Source organism: Lycorma delicatula, chromosome 1, assembly GCF_047948215.1.
Source record: "Lycorma delicatula isolate Av1 chromosome 1, ASM4794821v1, whole genome shotgun sequence".
Taxonomy (NCBI): Eukaryota; Metazoa; Arthropoda; class Insecta; order Hemiptera; family Fulgoridae; genus Lycorma; species Lycorma delicatula.
The window spans coordinates 7,459,016-7,480,907 of NC_134455.1; the positions used below are offsets into that span (position 1 = coordinate 7,459,016).

At 33.0% G+C, this 21,892-nt stretch overlaps 1 protein-coding gene across 7 annotated transcripts in view; it reads left to right on the plus strand.

The window, feature by feature from the left end:
- The window catches only part of LOC142318031 (sodium leak channel NALCN-like), a 198,344-nt gene that overhangs the window by 150,372 nt on the left and 26,080 nt on the right, over positions 1-21,892 (plus strand). For 2 of the 7 annotated variants that reach the window (XR_012754783.1, XR_012754784.1), the window contains one exon: positions 6,506-6,760. The exons of 2 other annotated variants lie outside the window; for them this stretch is intronic. The gene's annotated coding sequence lies outside the window, so the exon portion shown is untranslated. Of the gene's footprint in view, positions 1-6,505; positions 6,761-21,067; positions 21,231-21,892 lie in introns of those variants that run through there. 3 more of the 7 variants (XR_012754787.1, XR_012754785.1, XR_012754781.1) reach the window with 3 other exon arrangements.

Sequence of the window (21,892 nt, forward strand, 5' to 3'; positions counted from 1 at the left end):
GATGAACAGAAATAATTTGTTAGTATTAATCTTCCCAAATTAGTACCAAATCAACATCAGGCGTTTGAGATATAAATGACAGTGTTGCTAGCGACAACACTAAGATTTTTTTCTTAGATGCTCCTGGAAGCGGCACTGGGAAAACTTTCTTTATTAATCTGTTTGTTGCTCAAGTTTGTTCAACTAAAAACATTGCAATCAGTGTAGCATCATCAGGAATAGCTGCTACACTTATAAATGGTGGGAGAACTCTACATTCCACTTTTAAGTTACCATTAAATGTTACATCTGGGCAAGAATCTCTTTGTTCTATTCATAAAAATGGTCTGCTTGGCTAAATTTTGCTAGATGATAAACTTATAGTGTAGGATGAATGCACAATGAATCATCAAGCTCATATTGAAGCCATTGATTGAACCTTTTGAGATATTAGATCGTGTAAATTAATGGGTGGTATAAATTTTGTTTGCTAGAGACTTTTGGCAAACATTGTCTTTCATTGCGAGAGGAACTAGGACCGATGTTCAGGCGTGTCTTAAATCATCACCCTTATTGAAATTTGTTCACACTATTTAACTAACTTAAGAACTAATGTGAGAGTTCATCTTGAAGCTGACGATGCTATCTTTCCCTTACAATTACTAAACATTGGAAATGATACTCTTCCTCAGAATGATGGTTACATTTCATTACTGTTGTGCCTATAATGATGATCTCATTTCTAGTATTTATCCAGAAATTAGTAAGCTTTTACAAAAACCGTACGAGTGGCTTTGCGAAAGATCTATATTATAACTCCTCAAAATATTTCTGCTTTTGAAATTAATAATATGATTTTAGAAAAAGTTGAAGGGCAAAGCAAGGAATATTGATCTGTAAGTTCTGTAATCAATACTGAAGATGCAGTTCACTATCCTCCAGAATTTTTGAGTTCTCTTTATCCCACAGGTTTTACAGATTATAGTCTCAATCTTAAAATGGAAGTTCCTATTATTTTACTACAAAATCTTATCCTTCCAAGTTTATATAATGGCACGAGGTTGCAAATCAAAACTATGTGAAATTACATCATTGAGGCTACTATTCTGACAGGTCCAGCTGCAGGAGAGCTTACTTTTACCCCACATCCCAATAATCCCAACAAACTTACCATTTCAATTCAAGAGGATGCAATTCCTTATAAAACATTTGTTTGCTATAACAATCAATAAAGCATAAGGCCAGACATTCAAACACATTGGTATTGATTTATGATCAGACTATTTTTCTCATGTGCAGTTATATATTGGACTTTCCAGAACTGTTAATAAGGAAAGTCAATAGATTCTGCTACCAGAAAATCAAAACGCCACAAAAAATATCATATACCCAAATCAGTTCTATCAACCTAATACTTTTAGAAAATAGGTTGGCTACAATATTCTTGGGCAATGCTATATACATATTTAAAATAACATGTCGTGAGTGACTACTGAAGATAAATTGATGAAAATTTGTATACACTTTCTCCTTACAATGTAAATGCATACTAAGAAAATCCACTTTGAAATTCAAAGTTTAATGGCTTAAAATGAAGTAATAATGAATTTTTTTTCTCAATAACAGATGTAGATATCAACTTAATTTTTAGTGTGTGTAATCTTAATATGAATATTTAAAAATTGATTTCTAAATTTTTTCAAATTCAGAGATTAAAAGTGTTAAAATGAATTTTTTGTAACAAATGAAGAAATCAGCCTGATTTTTGGTGAGTGACTTCATGTCAATAAACCAAATTTCTAGATTTTTGAAATTCAACCTTGAAAGAGGATGAAGAAAGGTAAAAAAATTTTTGAACATTGGTTGTAAATTTTCTCAATCCCGGTATTCAGTAGATTTGGACTTGCAAATACTCTTCAGATAAATATTTAAAAACCATTAGAGTTTTTTTAATTCTGATTTTTTAAGGGGTACGAAGTTATACGACGCTGTGGCTCAACCAACACAGCCACTGCCACTGTAACTGTATGACTGGCTGCACCTATCTCTGGTTACGTGAGTAAAGGACATAAAACGAATGAATTGACCACTGTGGGAAGTGCAAGTAACCATATACCACTGGTGAAGCTGTGATTGGGAACTAGTACATATATAATTTTTTGAATATTCAAATAATTCATTAACATATTGACCACTGTTAATAAAATTTAATATTATATGAAATATAAACCACCAAAACGCACTAATTAAAGTTAAACTTAACATATTAATTTCCAATAACTAGTTTTCGCAGTATCCTGCAACTTCAGTTGGTATTAAACTCTATAACTATTACATTAAAACATCTTATTTTAATAAATAAGAATAAATGTTTGTCATTTTATTCAAAATTATGTTTTATACTTTGAAATTTTGAATAAAATTTTGAACTTATATCTAACTTTTGCTTTTATTTCATATAATATAAAATAATATATATTTCAAGAACAATTTAATACTTCCTACAAAGATAAACATGTTACCAGTACATAGAACTGGAAAATACAATATAAAAAATATGTACAAAAATTTCTACAAAACTAAATCTTAGTATGCTAAAACTTAGAAGCTATTTGTGTTGAAAAAGTAAATAATTCATACAGCAAACCTATATAGTTTTCATGCATTTCTTAATTTTACATCCATTAGTATTTTTGCTGCTTATTATAAGATTTTTGTAGAATTAATTCTACTACTTTTTTGTTTTGCTGCTCTGTTTACTGTTGCAAGAGTAATATTCTTATTTCTTGTTCCATTAGTTGATTGCATGTATTAATTTTTCAATTCATTGTAGTGAAATTTATGAGATTAATTTTTTTTTTACCTCCGGGACCATTGTTAGATATTACTTCAGAGGATGAGATGAATGACAATTTTTGTAACAAGGGAAAATGCCATGCTTGACCAGGATTTGAACCTGGGACCTGTGGGTGAAAGGCCAAGACATTACCACTCACCCCATAGAGACTGGCATATGATTCATATTGGAAGATATGCATAACATTTAATGGCAGTGGAAAATCATTATTTTCTTCTTAATGATTTGCAATAATCTAATTTGAAGACTTTATAAGATATTTTTCATGCTATTATAAGCCCCAACCCACAACAATACCAAATGTCACTATGCTGTGATAAATGGCGAAGTAAATTGATAATATTGATTGCCAAGACAATATTCTACATAACATCCATCACTAATATATAAATATTTTGTTTTCTTACTTACGTAATTAATATGGATATCCCATTTCATGTTAAAATCTATATTTACTCCAAGGTGTCATGATTCAATTCTTGTTATGGGCAGCTTGTTAATATAAATGCTAGTTCTGGCAGGTACACTATCTTTGTGTATTCCAAAAGTAATATGGATAGTTTTGTCAATATTTAAGGATAACTGGTTTATGCATAACCATTCATATATTCGTTAAGTATTTTATTAATATTTATTGCAGCTAAATCCGATGTTCTACCAGTACTCAAAACTGTAGTTCCAACTGCATAAGATATAATAGTAATTTTACCATAGATGAATCCAATATAACATTAATGTACAGTAGAAAAAAAGAGGTCCAAATAAATTATCCTGGGGGGCACATCAGTAATTAATTCAACTTCAGAACTGTTAATATTTGATATTTTTATTGTTTGTTTACTATTTGACAAGTAACTTTTAATTTGATCTAATACCATACCCTGAATGTCATATCTGTGCAATTTTTAGAACAAAATTTTATGATTTACAGTATCAAAGACTTTAGTTAGACAAGTCTAAAAAATTAGCAATTAATAGAGCTCCTAAGTCAATTTTTCATAAATAAAATGTGTAAATAACCTAGAGCATCCCATGTGCCCTTGTTTTCAACAAAGCCTTATTATCTTGTCAAAATAATACTGTATTCATCAATAAAATTGAAAATTCTTTTATGAATAATTTATCTAATATTTTTTATATATTAAATATTAAAGATATCAGTCTATAGTTAGTTTGTGGTTAAAAATGTTTCTCCAGATTTGAATACCGGTTTAACTTCTGCTACTTTTGAAGCAGAAGACCAAATAGATTTTTCTATGTATAGATTGAAAATATGTTCAAGTGGTACAGTTATTAAGCAACTGTCTTTTGAAAATGTTTATATTTATATCAACTCCACCAGCTTTATCATTTTATAGATTATCTCATTAATTTCTAAGGAACTCAAAGGTTTTGTAAAAATATGTCTTTTGTAAAAATCTGGTAACTTTAGCTTTGCACTTTTGGTGTAGTTATTTTATTTGCCAAGGTTGATTCAGTGTCAAAAAAGTGTGTTGAAACTACCAGCTATTTCTGTAGGATTTTCTATTCTTATCAATGATGTATTCAACTTTTCCTTTTAAGTTAGTAGAAGATGGCTTATTTTATTATTTATATAGTTTCATTACTTTTCATTATTATTTGATACTGTTTATACTACTTTTCTCATGTTCAGGTTATCATATAATATTTTTTTAATATTATAATGTATTTTAATGTTTTATAAGATAAGGTGCAAAATTTATACTAGACTACTCAACAAAAATTAAAATGTATCCTAATTTCATTTTTCCTATAATATTAAGAGATAAAATTTATGCCACCAGATCAGCTACATTTAATTATATTTGTATTAAACGTTTTGATATCAATATATATATATATATATATATATATATATTAGCTGTAAATGGTGTATCGGTCGGGATCATGGGTATTCGAGGAATGAGAACATCTTCACCTTTGAAAGGCCCCGTTAAAATCATTGCTTCCACTACATTATTCATCAATTTTTTAACTGCAAGTAGCGTGCCGTTGCAGAGTTTTGGCCGATTAATATTCCGCAACAGGATAATTGGCACACCTATTTTCAATTTTAATATGTGTGGTGGCATCCCTGGCAGATCAAGTGAGTTTAAAAATTCCGTTGGATAATTAACTACTTCATCTGCTTCCACAACGGTGTCTATCGACTTATATGTAATTTACTCGCTTTGAATGCTGGATTGAATAACAAGTTGATAGACATCTTTATTCTTTGCGGCAAGGATAGCTCGTTCACTGAGCCGATCGTGATTTCTATGATTAATTTGAATATCAGGAAATACTTTTTCGATCGGTTCTTCTTTCGATGTTACTAAATTACAAAAATTATCAGGAAATGATATTCGTCTGGACGTCTCATCGACTGGCAGCTGTCCGTTTCCAATATCCAGTAACTGTCATGAGAATACCTCAGCTGATGGATCATTCTGCAACTGGACACGCATATTCGTAGTCGACTGCAATGTACATATGTGTCGCCAGTGTTGAAAATTTCAGACAAGCATTTATTTCGTCTGCTGGTGTCGATCAAGAAATTACAGGCAATGTTTGCCTAAAATCTCCTGCGAGCAATATCAAAGTATTCCCGAACGGTTGAACGTTTCCACGCAAATCTCGTAACGATCGATCAAGAGCTTTAAGCGATTTTTTATGTGCCATCGTGCATTCATTCCAAACAATGAGTTTACATTTTTGTAATACTTTTCCTACACAGGATGCTTTGGAAATATTCCACGTGGGAGTCTCGATGATTTGCATGTTTCATTCACATTGCAGGATCCGCACAGCTGATTATCTAATTTGTAGGAGCTTATTTTGATGTAGCGGTGGCAAAAGATACATTTGGTTTAACCAGGCTTCTTGAGTTAATTGTCTTTTTATATTCTGTGTGCCACTGGAAAAGATAAAAATAGTATTTTTTTCCTTAAAAGTTGGGTAATCTCAGGAGTGGGCTGTATGTAAACCACTGCAACTTGCACATTTTTCTTTATCTTCGTGGCAGTTAGTATCATTGTGGCCTTCCTTAGCACATCAAGCACAGATCTCTGTTTTCGAGCAAAATGATGTAGTGTGACCACACCCTTGGCATTTAAAACATCATTGAGGGTTAGGAATGAAAAGTTGTACTCGAACTGAAAGATAACAAATTTTTATTTTTTCCAGTCAGTTTATCAGTGTTGGTTCTTCCATTCCGTTGTGCCTTTTTATTATATGCTTTACTTCCACATATTGGGGACGAAGCTCATCAGCTCTTTCAGTCTCTGCAAAAAATTACTCCCTGACTCATATTTAGGGTTTTGTGGCATTCTGCACTTATGTTTATATTACCCATACTATGAAGACATAAGATACATCAACTCTGCTCATTATTAAAATTTTCGATCAGAATCGATCATCCGTCTAGTAACTTCTTAACTTCTTTGGGGAACCACTTGAACCCATTACAACTTTGTTTATTAGGAAATGCGAGACCTTATGAAGGAAGCCACCTTCCTGATTATTTCAAAGAACTACAAATCTGATGTTCTTGTATTGCAGATTTGATTTCTCATCATTTAGATTAATGTTATGGTCTGAACTGTTATCCTTGTCAGACAATGTTGAGCAAGATCTTTTCACTAGACTATTTGAGGTGGTTTTTTTCAGACTGGCCACCAACCATCATGGAGTTTGCTTGAAGGCTTGAAATTTTGGCCCTATGAGTACCGGTGATATAATGGACCATTCCAGCAGAATGCACGTGTACTGGAGCTAGAGCTAAATACAACTGGGTTCACCCTGGTGGTCAGAGGGCATCGTTCGAGACTCACTACACACAGCCATCCACCCATTGGCACGATAGTTTCCACCTTGGGTTACGGTTGTGTTTCATAAGATGTCACAACACCACCAAATGTAAATGTAAGAAGAAACAGTGTACGATGTTGTGGAGTTGTGTAAGGGTATATGTTGTAATTTGTGTGGTGTTCTTGGTGTAGTATATGTGTATAATGTTAAGTGTTCTGCAGCTCATTATAGTGTTCAAAAATGGGCAGAAAAGCTGCAGAGGCTAGGGCTGTGGGGCGCCAATCCCCATAGTCTTAAAGACTAAGACTCTCCGTCGGGGGAGTCAAACCTTTTAAATCAGACCTGTCCTGAAATCATCAATAACCAAAATAATAATAAATAGTAGTTTTTATTCATATAATAAAAGAGTTCAGTGCTACTTAAGTATGCAATCTACAATAAATATATATAATTATATATAATTTTTATGTAGATTAAAATATTAATTTACTATTTAAAATAAATTAGGCAGAATGCTAACAGATTATGTGGGATGGTGCTACTTTATTTAGACCTCATACTAAACTAGCAATAAAAATCCTTGACCACAACGGTACATGTGGTCTACTATCATTGTGTATAAAATTGCATATAATTTGTGTATTTAATGTTAATTAGAGGTGTTAGTGAGGAAAGCGAGCATTAGGTTAAGTGTGATTAGATTATATTGATATTGTATGAAGTTCAGTATGCTGAAATGACATTAGATTTTGTGTTTTTTTTTTATACAAAACAAAACTTAACCTAACGCTTACTTTGCTTGCTAATCACTTCTAATTAACATTAAATATATATAATTATATATAATTTTTATGTAGATTAAAATATTAATTTACTATTTAAAATAAATTAGGCAGAATGCTAACAGAGTATGTGGGATGGTGCTACTTTATTTAGACCTCATACTAAACTAGCAATAAAAATCCTTGTATTTCTAAGATGAACATAAATTCAATCCTTTATGAATATTATCTACACTTGAAAACAAATGTTTACCTTTACTTGAAAATGGACAATTTTTTCACAGTTTGTAGCAATCTCATTCTGGCATTTTAATCTGTTCTATTCTTTCTAAAAAGGCATCTACACCTCACTCTGAAGTTATATACAAGTTACAGGATCTTTTCTTTAGGACTTATTCTTTTCTTTGTTGAATTATTCAACAAATATGTCAAAACCGATTTAAAAAAACCGGCACATCTTTGTTAAGATTTTAAATATACTTTTCCTTGAACATTTAAAATATCGTTCTTACCAAATTTAGTATCAAATTCTATTTTCGATATTACAGGGTATTTTCCTCCGAAAGCCATAATCATATTTTTTTGCTAATATTTTTTATTTATAATGTTCATAGATAATTTGTAGCTAATAAAAGTTTAGGAAAAGTTATAAATTTTAAGGAATGTTGGATATTGACTGAATTAATATATCTCATGATTTTAATATGAAGACATTTGGCTAAATATCTTTGTTGTTTGTAGATGAAATTCCCAGGTTTCCTTCTCACATTTTCGGCATAATCATATTTTAGCTGTATTGGTTAACAATTTCAAAAAAAAATCTATGGAGGTTCGTCACCTTTCAGGGTTTTAGGATACTTGGTTGCCAAATATATGAAAGATCGATTATCATTTTATTGGTATTACAGTAACTGCTTCATAAAATATATTAAACTACATCATTTTATTTTTACCATTTTCTTACATAAAGTGAAATCATAAAAAATCAGTGTCAATGAATGTTGGAGATGCTAAAATGTAGCATATCAGATAGTTCATAGCATGACAGTTCATAAGAACCAAAAGTTCAAATAAGAAAAAAAAACGCTAAATAATTTACATTTTGGAATAAGAAGTTTTGGAGCAGTATCTATAAATAGTAAGTCAGAAATTAATGAGCAATTAACTTACCTGATTATCTACTTCACTTTCACGATCAACAGTTGTCTCTTTAGCTTTTTCTTCTGTATGATCTTGTAATGTTAACATTTCATTTGTTGCCCTTAAACCTGCTATCAGACTGTTCTGTTGTTTCTAAAAATAGAGAAGAAATAAAAAAATTGTACAATAATAATCTCATATACAATTTAGAAATTAAACATAAATTTACCCACCAGATCAGTTTATATGTATATTTAAACCTATCACCATAATACAACTTTACAACCGCATTAGAGATTATTTATTTTATAACATAACAGTAAACAATGGGCACATCAAAATGCTAGGTAACATGTCAGCATAAGGTACAATTACTTATACGCTTTCACACATTAGAAATTTTGCACCTACAAATCTCAGCCTGTAAATTAAAATGTCACAAAACATCTGCACATATATTAAAACAAAATTAATAACATTTTTATCAACAAATGTATCTACAGATGTGAACACATGCCAGCGTTTCTTCCATTCCTCCCTCAAAAAATTATTAGAAAGTGATTTCTCAGGTGTAGCCTAAGTTCACTTTTTTAGCAAATTTTTCTTTATTTCATATATCATCTAAATTGTTGTTCCTTCAATGTTCTCACATCAGTGGGAACATGAACAAGTTACAGGATGTCATGTCTGGAAAATATGAAGCCTGCAGTATCATTAGGATGTTGTTTTTGACTAAATAATCATGATGAATTATTAATCAAGTGTGAGCCGAAATGCTATTGTGGTACAAAATCCAAATATTGTTTGCTCACATTAGTGTTGTTTTCTTCAGATTGCCATTTATATAGTAAATGGTGTAACACTGCTAAGTAATGATATTTATTCACTGCATAACCTTACGGTAAGAATTCATAATGGATGACGCCACTGTAATAAGAAAAAAATAAACGGAGAACTTAACATTTTATCAAACTTTGGCAAGCTTTTTTTCGGCCACAGTTCTTAAGAAAATTTCTATCGGGATGATTAGACCTTTATTTCAGTGTCATAACAGATGACCCACATTCTATCAGCTGTAATGACATGTTTGAATTCTGAATCTTCGGCTAAAAATTGTTCTATGATGCTTTTTTGCTGAAAATTTAACAGTTTTGAAATAAATTATGCTGCTACTAATTTCATATCCAAAATGTCAGTCAAAACGGTTTCATATGAACCATAAGAGAATCCCACCACTTCAGCAACTTCTCTAATAGTGATTATTGATCAGAATGTATTTATCTTGGTAAAATAGGTTATAGACGTGTTAGAATGTCTAACTTTTCTGTTGTTTTCAACCTAAGGCCTTGAGACACGGCTTTCTTGAAAATTGATTGTATTACTCATAAATCCTTAGTGTCAACATCATAAATACTTAGTATCATCCTCACCAAAAGCCTTCTTTAAAATCTTCACTACTCGATTGCACTTTATTCCATTTTTAGCATAAAATTTAATGCAAATCCTTTGTTCTGTCATTTTCAAACAAAATAAATTACCATTCTTAATAAAATAAATCCTTATCACTTGATATGTCAAATTTGAACGACATGTCTAATATGCTTGAATATTGATAAACTTATTTATTTGATTTCTGTTGTCTCATAATGCCTCAGGTCCTAAAGGACGGTAGGTGACATGTCACAGATTATATATGTATGTTAATCAATCCCTACAGAATTGTAATACAAACTGTTTCATTTTGTCTATGAACCTACATCCAGTGAAATAAAATCATTTAGATAAAACAGAAAACTTGGCTATGAGTAATTATCAGTATTAGAAAAGACTCTTATCTACAACATAACATCAAAATCACTGGAAGCTGTCCTTTGTATTTTTCTCACTCACAGCCTATTTTTATTTCATCCAAGTATATTTTTATTGATTACTTTGTAGTCATTTTATGTTTAGTTTTCACTATGATAATGTTCAGTATATAAAAGTTTCACGTACAGCAAAAATATAGAATAAGTGAAAAAGAGACTGCTTTCATTCACTGCTGCAGAAAATTTACGTAAAGGAGCATGGAAATTGTGCAACAGGCAGAAAATTTGATACAGTAAAGCGCTAAGTTTGTGAGTGATGAAAGAAAGAAAATAAATGTCTCAGAGCCAGTAAAAATAACAGATCATTTTGGTGGAAAAAATGAAATATAAAAAAATAGAAGAAAAATTTGCAATGATTATAAAGTATGTACCACAGTTTAGATTCATGATTTCTACAGACATGTGTTGGATGAAAGCCCTGGAATCGCAGATGGATAAATATCAGTACGGATGGATTTGAGTCTTAACTGGGTATACAGATTTCTTTGCTGACACAGTTTCTTTGTTTGAAGAAGGATGATAATAGCACAGCAGATACCAGAAACATATGAAAACAAATGACAGAATTTCAAAGATATGCAAAAAGAACAATTATTTCCTTAATCAAATTAAGAATGTGATCCGACACCGGTGACTTTTGAAATACACCATCAACAACAATAACTGAAAGTGTAGAAGATGCAAACAGTGTAGACATAAACTGTTGGTTACGAAAAACAAAACTGTTAAGAATACTTTTGGAACGAAAGAAAATACAGTATGCAATTTTGGACGCCCCCCCCCAGCATACAATTTTTAAAAGAAAATCTCTACCAAAAAGTAAAAACTTTTCAGCAGATATTTTCATATAAGCCCAAGAAAAGGGATAGATGAATAATGAATTAGTACTGAACTGAATTAAATGCATCTGGGAGTGTTGATCAAAGCTTTATTATGAAAATCTTCCTTGTAATGGACAGTTTTAGGGGTCATACAACCATTGATGTAAAGCAAAGACTGATTGCTAGTGTGATATGGTTAATATTTCAGATGGAATATCATCTAATCTTCAAGCTCCAGATATCTATGTAAACAGACTATAAAAACAAATCTCCCTAAACAATACACACACTGGAAGTCCAGAAGTATAAGCTGATTAAAAAATTGTTCAAGAGATTTATTTTGAACACCGATTATGAAGATAATTGCAAGTCTATGGATGATGGAAACTAGAACACCGATTACAGAATTAGGTAAATAACTATTATAATTTCTATGTTTTTAATTAAATATTTCCAGTATAGACTGATTTAATAACATAAAGGAAATAACAAATATATTTATTATACATTCAATCTTCTATGTTAATTTTGTAAATAAAATGCAAAGTAGCAAATTTTTTTTACTACTTCCAATTTTCCAAACCTGGGTGTACTTGGTACATGGAAGTATAAAGTATTTATGGAGCTATTAATGATTAAAAAATTTTAATGGACTCCATTCTGAAACTTTCAAAGGTGATTTTCAAACTTATTTATTTTGTACAAGATGTTAATGGGTATTGGTTGATGTTGGGTAAATTACAAAAATTAAACATAGCTCGTTTGCCAAAGTATTGGACTTTAATTTATCACTTAAATGAATTTTTGGATTCTCTTCAAAACTTAAAGATTAGTAATCTTACATTGATTAAAGAAAATTCAATATCATGCAACATAATGTTATAACATAATACAATAATATAATTAATATTGTAACATAATGCAATTCATCATGTTATAATGATTTTAAAAACATGAGATCGTAATATTAGTACACTGAATTTATCACTACATTTTTCACAATTAAGATATATAAAAAACAAAGCTAATACAGTTCTTAATGAAATTCTTAATGAAATCTATAAAACTGACAAGATTGACAAAGCTTTGAATGAAACTGATTTAGATTATTTAAAACCTAAATCTGAATATATAAAACATAATATTAAATACCCAACATGTAATAATATGGAACTTGATTTAGATGAAGACAGTATATTATTTTCCATGTATTTTTGTGAAAAATTATGCTTCAAAATAGAAGTAACATCAGTAATCTTTGAAAACCACTAAAAACAAAATCTTGGTCAATATTAATGAAATATACCCAATCTTTGGGATTAGAATGCGATTATGTATGTGCATATTGTTTACAGAAAAATATGATTTTCAGTAGCAAAGATGCAATTGATTTGTTTTGTTAATTATTAACACATTACGTATTAACCGGACTATGAACCACATTATATTTCTTTTAGTATATAATAATTGTTAACAATAACAGTTCATATTTTTACTGAAGTATACCAACATTAATAAATTACATTCTTTAACTCAAACACTAATTTTTAAACAATACATAAAATATTTCAGCATCGTAGCAGTTAATAAAGCACACTTACTTTACTTTTTAATGGTACGTAACATTAAACACTATTAATTATTTATGAACAACATTTTATAAATTATTATTCACTCCACTTCAAATCAATATGTAACAACTTGTATAATTATGAATAAAATGGGCACAATGAGAGAAATGTAACAAGAGAGAAAGAAAACGTGAACGAGTCGCAGGCAGAACATCCGCACCCAGTAGAAGTCTGACCTGCACTGACAAAAGGTGGTGTGAAAGGAGAAGCAAACTAGGCCGTAGACAGAAGAGTGTATGTTGATGACAACAGGTAGTGTGCAAGTGTTAGGGGTCCGATACTACCGGGTGTCAAATAGGCAGAGTCCCGTCTGTCAAGCTAATTTGCATTCATATAAAAATAAAACCAGTAAAAGAGAGTGTGCAAGTGTTAGTGCGGAAAGAAACAGCATAACGGGAAGTTTGGGAACGATTAGAGAAACGTGGGGAATTCGGGAACGATAAACATGACATTGATTTTTTTTATAAACAAGCAGACCATTAAAAGAATTACGTAAGACTGATAAGATACTTTCTGAATACGAACAAGTTGAGGAATGACATCATCGCAGACAAAGAAAATTAGACTTCTAGGAACTTTGACAACATTAAAATTGGAGATAAAAAAACAGTTATGACTAATTTGGCTAAATAAAATTTTTTTTTATGAATCATTACGACCACAGCAGACAAAATAGAAAATTACGGTGAACTTGACACTACGAGAAGACCTTGAATTTATTGGATTAAAGCTACTTTGGTTAAAGCTACTATTGGATTAAAGCATTGGCGTAAACATACTGGGGGGCGAGCGAGCAAAATCAAGCAGAGAAGACCAGAGGGTGAATCTTATTCACAGGACGAGTGACAAAACCAGAAGACAAATACCTCTTTACCAGAAAATTTTCAGAGATAACACCAATGGGCCAACAAAGGGGAAGAGTACTAGAATATTTCAACATGACAAAATCACCAACAGCAAGGTTGGGTTGGGATTTGTTCCATTTTGAACGAGAAGTGAGCTCATGCAGATATTCTTTAGACCATTGATTCCAGAAATGTTGAATTTTTTGCTGTAGAAGAGTCCAGAAAACACGAAGAGAGGGATTTGAATCAATGGGTTTTTCGGGAAGTCCAAGGATTGGAGACCCAATGAGAAAGTGTCCAGGAGAAAGGATGCGGGATTCCTCAGCAAGATCTGGGGAAAGAGAAGTAAGAGGCCGACTATTCAATATTGCCTTAATACGAGCAAAGATCGTGGAAAATTCTTCAAAGGTAAACAGGGTATCACCAAAGGTTCGAAGCAGTAAAGTCTTGGCCGACTTAACAGCGGCTTCCCACTAACCTCCAAAGTTGGGAGCATATGGCGGATTAGAGTGCCAAGTGATGATGCCTTGAGATGATAAACTGGTGAAAATTTCATCTTGGGAGTTAACAAGTAGAGTAAATTTTCTTTAAATGTCTTGAAGCGCCGAAAAAATTTGTTCCGTTGTCAAAGTATATCGTATGAGGAAAGCCTCGACGTGACGTAAAGTGTTGAAGTGCAGCAAGAAAGGCTTGAGCAGATAAATCAGATACAAATTCCAAGTGTGCTGCTTTTGTGGACAAACAGATAAAAATACATAAATATCCCTTTTGAATTTTGCAGTTTCTAAAGTTTGAAGATTTATAAAGAAACGGTCCGGCAAAGTCAGTGCCTACAGCAGAGAAGGCTCGTTGAGAAACCACCCGATCAGCAGGAAGATCAGCCATGATTGGTTGAATTGAGTAAGTTGACAAGTCAAACAATTTTTAATGTTTTGACGAATTACTGTGCGTGCAGAGATGATCCAAAATCGTTGAGCGACGAGCGCTTGAGTGTGGCGAGGACCACAGTGCATGCCATCAAGATGATGTTTCCTAATGAGAAGTCTAGATAAATTTGAATTTTTAGCCAATAACAGTTGATGTTTTGAGTCATAGTCAAGTGACAATCGTTGAAGACGTCCACCAACGCGAATTAAGCGATTGTTGTCGCGAAAGAGTTACAAGAGAAGAGGGCATGCTTTTCTTGTCAAGATCTTGAATTTGCGTAGAGAAATGTTCTTGCTGAACTAAGTGCACACAAAAAAGAAGAGCAAAATTACGCGTTTTCGCAGAAGGTGATACGTGGCATGAATTCTGAAGTGAGTTCAAAAGTTAAGCAATGATAGGATGGGGAAAGATCTTTTTGTAAATTTTGGAAAGGAATTTGAAAATATGAACAATGACATTTAACAGATAAGGTAAGGATGAAAATTTATCAACGACAAGAGAAAACATGGATTTCGATTCAGCAGGAGGAGAACTAGACAATAAGGATATGGGAGAGGAGTGATTTATGTCAAAAGGAGAGTTTTCCAGGGATGAAGATGCGGTGTTGAAAGAATAGATCTGAGGAATAGTTTTCTTAGACTTTAAAAGAGATATGAGAAGGATAGGAACGTGGAAAGCTGATGGACCATTCCACCAGGAATCACAAGAAGAAAGCTGTGAGGCAGATGTTCCTCGAGACGCGATGTCAGAAGCATTACTTGAAGATTTTACATGATGCCAAGAATGGGGTGAAGTAATTTCCAAAATTTGACTGACACGGTTAGTCTCATAGGTCTGTAACTTGTATGTAGGAGTTGAAATCCATGATAAAACAATTTCAGAATCGGAGAATAAATAGTAGTCGGAGACATGATTTTGGTTGAATGAGGAAAGAAAATGTGTTAATAACACAGCGAGAAGAACAGCAGAGTTAAGCTCAAGTTGAGGAATGGTGATTTTCTTGAGAGGGGCTACGCGTGATTTGGCGGCTACAAGCTGAAGTGAAATAAACTTTTCTGGAGTAGACATGTGCAGATACAAAGCTGCGGCATATCCCTTTGATGAACCGTCACAAAATCCGAGTTTTACTTGCTTGAAGCTGCCTTGAGGAAAGACACAAGGTATTTTGACATGATTCAAATCAGAGATGTCGCAGGTGATTTGCGACCATTGTAGAGTGAGTTCTTCAGAAAGAGGTTCGTCCCAGTCTAGGTTTGCAAGCCAAATCTGTTGCATAAATAATTTAAGAGAAAACATCACAGGCGTGAGCCATCCAAGAGGATCGAAGATTCTTGCTATGTATGACAAAAGAGAACGTTTCATAATTTTATCTTGGAAAGGGGTGATCTGGAATTGAAATTGATCACTATTGGCGAGAAATTGTACACCTAATATGTTAAAGTTATTTTTTGAGGCCAGAAAAATGGAGTCATTTCCAAGAAAGTCTGAAGGAAACTTTTCTAAGAGTGATAGCTGATTGGAGTTCCATTTTCTCAACTCAAAGCCACCAAGTGATAATAATTTTACCAGTTTGTCTATGAGTTGTTTTGCAGTGTCAATATCAGCAGAGCCAGTAACTAAGTCATCAACATAAGTATGATTCGATAAAGCATGAGCAGCGAGAGGAAATTTGGATCCCTCATCAGTAACAAGTTGTTGAAGTACACGTTGGGCAAGATACGCTGAAGGTTTCAAACCGTAGGTTACGGTGTTTAATTCGAATTCTTTGACACGAGAAGTAGAATCAGGACGCCAAAAAATATGTTGAAGCTTTCTGTCCTGAGGTAGGACGACCTACATGGAAGACATTCGTTGCAAATTGCATCAGTGAAGCGGAAGATTTAACAAAGGAATGCACCTGGCATCAAGTTTCATCAGCATCCAATTCTTCAGATATGGTGTCACGCAGAGTCACTCCTCAAGGTCTCATAAATAACGAGTTATGGTGGTATGGTCCGTCTTGGTTGATAGAAACCCCATCACAATGGCCGTCACTTACATTTGTGGCAACCTTAATTAGTGATATTCCTGAAATGCATCATACTGTAAGTTTTGTCGCATCCACCTGCTCAGATGACATTTTGAAGGAATCATCTTCTCTTCCACGAGTCCAGCGAAAAATTGCATATTGTCTTTGTTTTATAAAAAATTGTAAAGGTTCAAAGAATTCACAAAATTTTGGGCCACTCACTACTAAGGAATTAAAAACATCCTTAAACACTTGCATAAAATTAGCTCAATGCGTCCGTCTGTTATTCCCAAGAACTCACGAATTTGGAAAGTGGATGGGAATTAGCTACTAAATCAACTATACGTGACTTGCACTCATTGATAATGCTGGTATTCTTAGAGTTGGAGGAAGGCTACAAAATTCCGAGCTTCCATTTCACAAATACATCAAATCATCTTACCACTGCGTCATCATCTTACGCGACTACTAATTGAGCAAGAGCATAAACGACTTATGCATGCTGGTTCACAGTTATTGATCAGCTCACTTCGATCCAACTATTGGATACCTTCGGCGAGAAGGATTATAAGAAACATTCTACATAAATGTACACGTTGTTTTTGGTTATCAGCAAAACCACATAACCAGCTCATGGGAAGTCTACCTAGCAAGCGAGTTGTTCCTGCACGGCCCTTCCTTAACACGGGTGTGGACTTTGCTGGCCCATTCTTCATAAAATCTGGCACATGTCGCAGCAAAGGTCGCATTAAATGTTACGTTTCAGTATTTGTTTGCCTTATTACGCATGCCGTTCACTTAGAACTCGTAAGTGACTTAACTTCTGATGCTTTCCTAGCAGTTCTTCGTCGATTCATGTCACGCCAAGGAATCTGTGCAAATATCTATAGTGACAACAGCTCAAATTTCATCGGTGCCTGTAACAAGCTTTGTGAAAACTATACCATGCTGAAAAATAATAATACAGCCATTTTGGAGAATCTGTCAGTGGATTGTTGTCAATGGCATTTTAACCTTCCTAGCGCACACCATTTTGGCGGCATGTGCGAAAGTGCAGTCAAGGCAATGAAATACCATCTCCGTCGCATTGCTGGTAATAATTGTCTAACGTTTGAAGAAATTATGACACTATATTGAGGATATGGAACAAAACAAATCAAATGTAATGATGGATTTGTATGTAAAAAAAAAGTAACCAAATTCAGGATGTTTTCCATTAGATATATTTTTAAATCTACAGAGGGGTCCAAAACTATGTCCTCACTGTTTGCTAGTCCATATCTAATGACAAATCTGACTTAAAGTGACAATTTTTGGTACTAAGAGAGGCTTATGGTGTGTGTTAGAAACGACCACCAGCAGCTTCTATACAACGCCCACGGTGCCAAACTGCACACCAAACTACAGCTGTTAGTGTAATGGCATAATGGCAGCACATGACTATGACTTTTTCACGTAGGTCATTGATTGTTGCAGATTTTTGTCAGTACATGTCATTTTTGACGGTCCCCCAGAGGTAGAAATCCGGAAGTGAAAAATCAGGAGACCAAGGTGGGCATTCAACAGCATCTCAACCCATCCACCCACATCCAGGTAGTTTTATTGAGGTACAACCTGACATCTTGATGGTAGTGAGGCGGGCCTCTGTCATGTTGCATGTAAAAAAGTTAATCACCATACAGATTTTGGATGGCAGGCAAAATCCTTGTCTGAAGCATATCAAGATACGCCCTACCGGTTACAGTACCCTTGAAGAAGAAGGGACCAATCAAACCACGCACTTAAAGACTACACCACACAGCAACCCCTGGTAGATTTACTGCCTTGTCCACATGAGCGTGAGGATTTTCAGGAGCCCTGAAAATCCTGACGCTCCTGAACCATGTGGGCTTCTGAAAATCAGGAGCCCACATGGTTCACAATACCGTTAATTTTGAATTGCGCCTCATCTGTCCACACAAACTTCCCTGCAAATTCCTCATCCTCACCAACCATGTGCAGAAACCATTCACAGTACTCCATCCTTCGATCTGGTTCGTCATCATTCATCACATGTAGCAATCTTGGAATGTACGCTTTCCACTCTTCAGAATGTGTCTTACACTTGACCGGCTCATCCCACATTTGCGTGCTCCCTGGTTCACTGATTTTTACAGTGATCAAGCAAAATGTTGCAACACCGCAGCACTGGATGCTGGACCTGTAGCTGTTCACGTTTGGTCAGATCTTTCCTTGTTCCAAACTCTATCTGCCACTGGCATTGTACCTTATGAATGTTCTTGTACTTCTAGTACCACTTCAGTACAGCCTTGCATTCAACAAACGATAAGCGAACCTCAGCCATTGTTACTACTCGACTGTCTTCTGCTGGGCTAGCTAATATGACCGACTCATTCTACTACTGGCATAAATTACCAGCTCTGCCTACCACAACAAATTTAATATCTTACAATTACACATTACATTAGTGAGTGTAAGTCTTTTTGTTTAGAATCTAAATCAACAAAAACATCTCAGTATCACTCCATATAAATTTAGACCTGCTTTATGAATGCACGGCCTGAATTAATCGTGGAAGAGAACTCAAAATTCAGTGTTTAAAACATTTTGATAGGTTAACAAGTAACAGCATAATATTTATAGTAACATCTTTTGGGGTGCAGATGAAATATGTGTACTTAAATTTTACTGAATCTTTGTAATGTCTAAATTCGATTAATAGTTTACTCCTCAGAGTGTACAATTCTTGGGATGTTGGATCTCCATTCATAAAATTTTACTTGATTTGCTACCGGATCATTCCTGTCTAGTCAAATAGTAAGCACTTTAATGAAGAATGGTGAGCCTTTCCCTCTCTGGTCGAGTCTGACCAATAATGATTTACACGCGTCATAAAGGGACAATCTTAGCATCTTCTGTGTGATTTTGTTTTTATTTTCAGTCTTAATCTACAGATTCCCATTTAATTTAGTTTTATGATTATTCAAGCTCGGGGAATGTTTGTTTTATCTTTCCTTAGTATTAAACTACATGCTACATTTACTGTTCATTAGTATATTTACTTAGGTGATTAGTTATAAGAAAAACAGACAATAAGCGTGTAATATTATTACAGAATTTCTGCAATAAACATACTTCTTTATAAGGTGAAGCGATTTACATTGATGGATTTAACCAGAGCAGTTACATTTGATGTTCCCTTTTGGCCTATTTTCTCAGATACAGATTTTATGTATGTGTCTTACCGGTGCAAGCATGCAATAATTGGAGACATTCATGTACGTGTCCCTGTTTTCAGTAACCATGTTCCATATCTCGGTTTCTTGGTGCCTAGTTACGTAGGAATCTTAGCCGATGAAATAGCTGATGCACCGCTTAAGAAGTTTGCTTTCACTTAACTATAATGGATCATGAAATTACGCTATGTATAACATAATTTTATGTTACATAATTTTAACAGGTGAAGATAGCTTGCCTGAATTAGCAATTGACAATTGCCAACAGTAAACTGTCATGTTAAAGCTGCTAGTATATTGTTGTGAAAGTCATCGGTTCCGACAGTCACCTTTAAGAAGGTGTAGTTTATATTTGGAATATGTCATGTCATCTTCTGTCTTTCAAAAAAATATATATACTGTAGTTTGAAATAAGCTCTACTTGAGAACGTTGATACAAACATATATCTAAAAAACATTTTGTTATCGAGTTACAGCTAGTGAAAGATTTTCTTGTATTTCTGTTTTCCTGGTGAAACGAGTTCATACTGAAACTTTCTGGTGTTAAACCGGATGGTTTTGTATGACTTTTAACCTCAAAAATCAAATAAAACTGATCGCAGAACTGCATCTCCTGCATTTTTCATAATATCCAACATAAAACAGAAAAAATAGCTCTATATACACGCATGTTTCTTCTTAGAGCCATCTCTTAACCTAAGTTGACCGTCGTAAACTATTCTTAATTTTAGGCGGCTGCTGTAAATAAATAAATAAATGGAGAACTTAAATCTTCAGTCGTTAAAACTTTTCTGAAATATATTGACGGAAAAAAATATGTTGCTGTTAAAATATCTTAACAAATTTTAATATAACTTTTCAAGAAATTTGAAGGAAACTTATTGGAAAACAGTTATTTACTTTAGTTCTAGAAGTACCGTTATTCAAATATCAGTTTGATAAGCATAATTTGTTTGTTATAAATATTATATGCATGTGTGTGTGTGTGTGATTGTGTGTTGTTTCTTACACAATTATTTATTTTGTAGTATAATTTAGTATTTAGTACGATTCACTATAATTATTTATTTTATTTACTTATACATCTATTGTTCTGTATCTACTTTTATTATAACTTATGTTGTGTTCATGAATTAGTTTTAACTTAACGGTTTTATTTACAGGAATATTAAGCATGCCATTATTGTTAACCGCTAATCTGCTGGAGAATTCAACTTTACCTACAGTACCTGTATTAGCACCACCAAGCAGTCAATAATTATAGATATTTTTAATGAAACTTAGTTGTTCAAAGTTTTTTATTGTAAATTTGAATAATGCATTTAGCGACAGAAAGTGTAAAACAATTTTGAATGTAATTTTACATGATGGTGTCTGAGTATAATTATATAATTTTTTAAATGATTTTGCCTGTGTTTGTATTTATATATAACACACACATTTACTTTTCTTGTCTATTTAATATTAAACATTTAATATTTTTAAGTAGAAGTGATTCTGTCAGAAAAGAATATGTATACGATCTTAAGTTAAAATTTATTTTTCATATCAAGATTGACAGACTTGTGTTAATAATTCATATTTATTTTAAACTATTTCAGTGACATATTGTAGAGGTTATGATAATGATAAAGTTATTAAGCGGTGAATATTATCTATGTATGATTTATTTTCTTCTATGGAAATTTACATAATGCTTGTAATGTATATCGCATTTATGTTGTATAGTAAATTATGCTCGCTTAATCTTTACTATAATTATTGAAACTAACCTAATAAAAATATTTTTAAAGTTACATTTGTTTGATGCAAGAACTAGGACCATCGCCTGCACTTTTTCTTTACTTAGAAAGCTGTACAAAAATTTTCAAGATATTTCTCAATTAAATATATTGTGTTACAACAGAAAATTAAGGTGGGACTATATACCAATACCTTTGTGTACCGATAGATACAAAGAATAGATTTTTTAGCTGTCCTGATTTCAG